The sequence below is a fragment of the Triticum aestivum genome, chromosome 3D, assembly GCF_018294505.1.
Source record: "Triticum aestivum cultivar Chinese Spring chromosome 3D, IWGSC CS RefSeq v2.1, whole genome shotgun sequence".
Taxonomy (NCBI): domain Eukaryota; kingdom Viridiplantae; phylum Streptophyta; class Magnoliopsida; order Poales; family Poaceae; genus Triticum; species Triticum aestivum.
In genome coordinates this window covers 37,073,443-37,080,323 of record NC_057802.1, presented here as the reverse complement: position 1 = coordinate 37,080,323, position 6,881 = coordinate 37,073,443, and positions in this window count along the sequence as shown.

The window sequence follows — 6,881 nt, the reverse complement described above, 5'->3', positions numbered from 1 at the left end:
TTTCTCCACCGGAGGGAATAGGAAGGAGAGGGAGAGGGAAAGGGAAGGGGCGCCGCCCCCTCCTCCTTGTCCTATTCGGACTCCCTAGGAGGGGGGCGCGCGGCCACCCCCGCGGGCTTCCCTCTCTCTCCCTTAGGCCCATGTTGGCCCAACACTTCCCGAGGGGTTCCGGTAACCTCCCGGTACTCCGGAAAAATACCCGAATCACTCGGAACCATTCCGATGTCCAAATACAACCTTCCAATATATGAATCTTTAGCTCTCGACCATTTCGAGACTCCTCATCATGTCTGTGATCTCATCCGGGACTCCGAACAAACTTCGGTCACCAAAACACATAACTCATAATAGAAATCGTCATCGAACGTTAAGCGTGCGGACCCTACGGGTTCGAGAACTATGTAGACATGACCGAGACACATCTCCGGTCAATAACCAATATCGGAACCTGGATGCTCATATTGGTTCCTACATATTCTACGTAGATCTTTATCGGTCAAACCGCATAACAACATACGTTGTTCCCTTTGTCATCGGTATGTTACTTGCCCGAGATTCGATCGTCGGTATCATCATACCTAGTTCAATCTCGTTTACCGGCAAGTCTCTTAACTCGTTCCGTAATGCATCATCCCGCAACTAACTCATTAGTCACATTGCTTGCAAGGCTTATAGTGATGTGCATTACCGAAAGGGCCCAGAGATACCTCTACGATACACGGAGTGACAAATCCTAATCTTGATCTATGCCAACCCAACAAACACCTTCGGAGACACCTGTAGAGCATCTTTATAATCACCCAGTAACGTTGTGATGTTTGATAGCACACAAGGTGTTCCTCCGGTATTCGGGAGTTGCATAATCTCATAGTGAGAGGAACATGTATAAGTCATGAAGAAAGCAATAGCAATAAAACTAAACGATCATAATGCTAAACTAATGGATGGGTCTTGTCCATCACATCATTCTCTAATGATGTGATCCCGTTCATCAAATGACAACACATGTCTATGGTCAGGAAACATAACCATCTTTGATCAACGAGCTAGTCAAGTAGAGGCATACTAGGGACACTCTGTTTTGTCTATGTATTCACACATGTACTAAGTTTCCGGTCAATACAATTCTAGCATGGATAATAAACATTTATCATGAAATAAGGAAATATAATTAACAACTTTATTATTGCCTCTAGGGCATATTTCCTTCAGTCTCCCACTTGCACTAGAGTCAATAATCTAGTTCACATCGTCATGTGATTTAACACCAATATTTCACATCTTAATGTGATTAGTTCACATCGTCATGTGACTAACACCAAAAGGGTTTACTAGAGTCAATAATCTAGTTCACATCGCTATGTGCTTAACACCCAAAGAGTACTAAGGTGTGATCATGTTTTGCTTCTGAGGGAAGTTTAGTCAACGGGTCTGTCACATTCAGAGCCGTATGTATTTTGCAAATTTTCTATGTCTACAATGCTCTGCATGGAGCTACTCTAGCTAATTGCTCCCACTTTCAATATGTATCCAGATTGTGACCCAGAGTCATCTGGATCGTATAAAAGCTTGCATCAACGTAATTCTTTACGACGAACTCTTTATCACCTCCATAACCGAGAAATATTTCCTTAGTCCTCTTAGGTAACGAAGGATAACTTTGACCGCTGTCCAGTGATCCACTCCTGGATCACTATCGTATCCCCTTGCCAAACTCATGGCAAGGTACACAATAGGTCTGGTACACAGCATAGCCTACTTTATAGAACCTATGGCTGAGGCTTAGTGAATGATTTTCATTCTCTTTTTCTATTTTCTGCCGTGGTCGGGTTTTGAGTCTTACTCAACTTTACACCTTGCAATACAGGCAAGAACTCCTTCTTTCACTGTTCCATTTTGAACTACTTCAAAATCTTGTCAAGGTATGTATTCATTGAAAAATCTTATCAAGCATCTTGATCTATCTCTATAGATCTTGATGCCCAATATGTAAGGAGCTTCACTGAGGTCTTTCTTTGAAAAAACTCCTTTCAAATACTCCTTTATGCATTCCAGAAAATTCTATATCATTTCCGATCAACAATATGTCATTCACATATACTTATCAGAAAGGCTGTAGTGCTCCCACTCACTTTCTTGTAAATACAGGCTTTACCGCAAGTCTGTATAAAACTATATGCTTTGATCAACTCATCAAAGCGTATATTCCGACTCCGAGATGCTTGCACCAGTCCATAGATGGATCGCTGGAGCTTGCAAATTTTGTTAGCACCTTTAGGATTGACAAAACCTTCTGGTTGCATCATATACAACTCTTCTTTAATAATTCCATTAAGGAATGCAGTTTTGTTATCCATTTGCCAGATTTCATAAAATGCGGCAATTGCTAACATGATTCGGACAGACTTAAGCACCGCTACGAGTGAGAAAATCTCATCGTAGTCAACACCTTGAACTTGTCGAAAACCTTTCGCGACAAGTCGAGCTTTCTAGATAGTAACACTACCATCAGCGTACATCTTCCTCTTGAAGATCCATTTATTCTCAATGGTTTGCCGATCATCGGGAAAGTCCACCAAAGTCCACACTTCGTTCTTATATATGGATCCTATCTCAGGTTTCATGGCCTCAAGCCATTTTGCGGAATCTGGGTTCATCATCGCTTCCTCATAGTTCGTAGGTTCGTCATGGTCTAGTAACATGATTTCCAGAACGGGATTACCGTACCACTCTGGTGCGGAACGTGCTCTGGTTGACCTACGAAGTTTGGTAGTAACTTGATCTGAAGTTTCATGATCATCATCATTAGCTTCCTCACTAATTGGTGTAGGCATCACTGGAAGTGATTTCTATGATGAATTACTTTCCAATTCAAGAGTAGGTACAATTACGTTATCAAGTTCTACTTTCCTTCCACTCATTTCTTTCGAGAGAAACTCCTTCTCTAGAAAGGATCCATTCTTAGCAACAAAGATCTTGCCTTTGGATCTGTGATAGAAGGTGTACCCAACAGACTCTTTTGGGTATCCTATGAAGACGCACTTGTCCGATTTGGGTTCGAGCTTATCAGGCTGAAACTTTTTCACATAAGCATCGCAACCCCAAACTTCAAGAAACGACATGTTAGGTTTCTTGCCAAACCACAGTTCATACGGTGTCGTCTCAACGGATTTAGATGGTGCCCTATTTAAAGTGAATGCAGCTATCTCTAATGCATAACTCCAAAACGATAGTGGTAAATCGGTAAGAGACATCATAGATCACACCAGATCTAATAAAGTATGGTTACGACATTCGGACACACCATTACGCTGTGGTGTTCCAGGTGGCGTGAGTTGTGAAACTATTCCACATTGTTTTAAATGAAGGCCAAACTCGTAACTCAAATATTCGCCTCCGCGATCATATCATAGAAACTTTATTTTCTTGTTACGATGATTCTCCACTTCACTCTGAAATTCTTTGAACTTTTCGAATGTTTTAGACTTGTGTTTCATTATGTAGATATATCCATATCTGCTCAAATCATCTGTGAAGGTCAAAAAATAACGATACCCGCCGCGAGCCTCAACACTCATCGGACCGCATACATTAGTATGTATTATTTCCAATAACTCTGTAGTTCGCTCCATTGTTCCAAATAACGGACTTTTAGTCATCTTGCCCATGAGGCATGGTTCACAAGTATCAAATGATTCATAATCAAGTGATTCCAAAAGACCATCTGCATGGAGTTTCTTCATGCGCTTTACACCAATATGACCTAAACGGCAGGGCCACAAATATGTTGCACTATCATTATCAACTTTGCATCTTTTTGGCATCAATATTGTGAATATGTGTATCACTACGATCGAGATTCAATAAACCATTTACCTTGGGTGTATGACCACAAAAGGTTTTATTCATGTAAACATAACAACAATTATTCTCTGAATTAAATGAATAACCGTATTGCAATAAACATGATCTAATCATATTCATGCTTAACGCAAACACCAAATAACATTTATTTTAGGTTCAACACTAATCCCGAAGGTAGAGGGAGTGTGCTATGGTGATCGTATCAACCTTGGAATCACTTCCAACACACATCGTCACCTCACCCTTAACTAGCCTCTGTTCATTCTGCAACTCATGTTTCGAGTTACTAATCTTAACAATTGAACCGGTATATCAAACACTAGTAAAGTACACATCAATAATCTGTATATCAAATATACATTTGTTCACTTTGCCATCCTTCTTATCCGCCAAGTATTTGGGGTAGTTCTGCTTCCAGTGACCATTCCCTTTGCAGTAGAAGAACTCTGTTTCAGGCTTATGTTTAGCTTTGGGCTTCTTCATGGGAGTGGCAACTTGCTTGCCATTCTTCTTGAAGTTCCCTCTCTTTCCCTTGCCCTTTTTCTTGAAACTAGTGGTCTTGTTAACCATCAAAAATTGATGCTCTTTCTTGATTTCTACCTTCATTGATTTCAACATCACAAAGAGCTCACGAATCGTTTTCATCATCCCTTGCATATTATAGTTCATCACGAAGTTCCAGTAACTTGGTGATAGTTGCTACCTCTTGAGCATGCGTCGGTTTTCCATTGAAGAGGAAAGGGTGACGCAGCAAAGTAGCGTAAGTATTTCCCTCAGTTTTGAGAACCAAGGTATCAATCCAGTAGGAGACAATGCACAAGTCGCCTAGTACCTGCACAAACAATCAAGAACCTTGCAACCAACGCGATAAAGGGGTTGTCAATCCCTTCACGGTCACTCGGAATAGTGAGATCTAATAGAGATAGTAAAGTAAATATTTTTGGTATTTTTGTTGTAAAGATTGGAAAGTAAAGATTGCAAAATAGTAAACGAGATGCGATGTAAATAAAAGAGATGCAATATAATAGGAAAGAGACCCCGGGGCCATAGGTTTCACTAGTGGCTTCTCTCAAGATAGCATGTATTACGGTGGGTGAACAAATTACTGCCGAGCAATTGATAGAAAAGTGCATAGTTATGAAGATATCTAAGACAATGATCATGAATATAGGCATCACGTCCGTGTCAAGTACACCGAAACGATTCTGCATCTACTACTAGTACTCCACACATTGACCGCTATCCAACATGCATCTAGAGTATTAAGTTCATAAGAACGGAGTAACGCATTAAGCAAGATGACATGATGTAGAGGGATAAACTCAAGCAATATGATATAAACCCCATCTTTTTATCCTCGATGGCAACAATACAATACGTGCCTTGCTGCCCCTACTGTCACTGGCAAAGGACACCGCAAGATTGAACCCAAAGCTAAGCACTTCTCCTATTGCAAGAAAGATCAATCTAGTAGGCCAAACTAAACCGATAATTCGAAGAGACTTGCAAAGATATCAAATCATGCATATAATAATTCAGAGAAGAACAAAATAATATTCATAGATAATCTTGTTCATAAATCCACAATTCATCGGATCTCGGTAAACACACCGCAAAAGAGTATTACATCAAATAGATCTCCAAAAACATCGAGGAGAACTTTTTATTGAGAATCAAAGAGAGAGAAGAAGCCATCTAGCTAATAACTATGGACCCGAAGGTCTGTGGTAAACTACTCACGCTTCACCGGAGAGGCAATGGTGTTGATGTAGAAGCCCTCCCTGATCGATTCCCCCTTCGGCAAATCGCCGGAGAAGGCCCGAAGATGGGATCTCACGGGTACAGAAGGTTGCGGCGGTGGAAAGTGGTTTCGTGGCTCCCCCTGATGTTTCTAGGGTATAAGAGTATATATAGGCGAAAGAAGTACGTCGGTGGAGCTACGAGGGGCCCACGAGGGTGGGGGGCGCGCCTACCCCCCCCGGGCGCGTCCTCCTACCTCGTGGCCTCCTCGTGGAGTTCCAGACTTCGACTCCAAGTCTTCTGGATTGCTTTCGGTCTAAGAAAGATCATCGCGAAGGTTTCATTCTGTTTGGACTCCGTTTGGTATTCCTTTTCTGCAAAAATCTAAAATAGGCACAAAAAAACAGAAACTGGCACTGGCCTCCGGTTAATAGGTTAGTCCAAAAAATAATATAAAAGCCCATTAAACATCCAAAACAGACAATATAATAGCATGGAACAATCAAAAATTATAGATACGTTGGAGACGTATCAAGCATCCCCAAGCTTAATTCCTGCTTGTCCTCGAGTAGGTAAATGATAAAAAATAGAACTTTTGATATGGAATGCTACCTAACATAATTATCAATGTAATTTTCTTTATTGTGGCATGAATTTTCAGATCTGAAAGATTCAAGACAGAAGTTTAATATTGACATAAAAATAATAATACTTCAAGCATACTAACAAAGTAATCATGTCTTCTCAAAATAACATGGCCAAAGAAAGTTCATCCCTGCAAAATCATATAGTTTGGCTATGCTCCATCTTCGTCACACAAAATATTCAAATCATGCACAACCCCGGTTTCAGCCAAGCAATTGTTTAATACTTTAGTATTCTCAAACTTTTTCAACTTTCACGCAATACATGAGCGTGATCCATGGACATAGCACTATAGGTGGAATAGAGTGGTGGTTGTGGAGAAGACAAAAAGAGGAAGATGGTCTCACATCAACTAGGCATATTAATAGGCTATGGAGATGCCCATCAATAGATATCAATGTGAGTGAGTAGGGATTGCCATGCAACGGATGCACTAGAGCTATAAATGTATGAAAGCTCAACAAAAGAAACCAAGTGGGTGTGCATCCAACTTGCTTGCTCACGAAGACCTAGGGCATTTTGAGGAAGCCCATCATTGGAATATACAAGCCAAGTTCTATAACGAAAATTCGCACAAGTATATGAAAGTGACAAAATAAGAGACTCTCTATCATGAAGATCATGGTGCTACT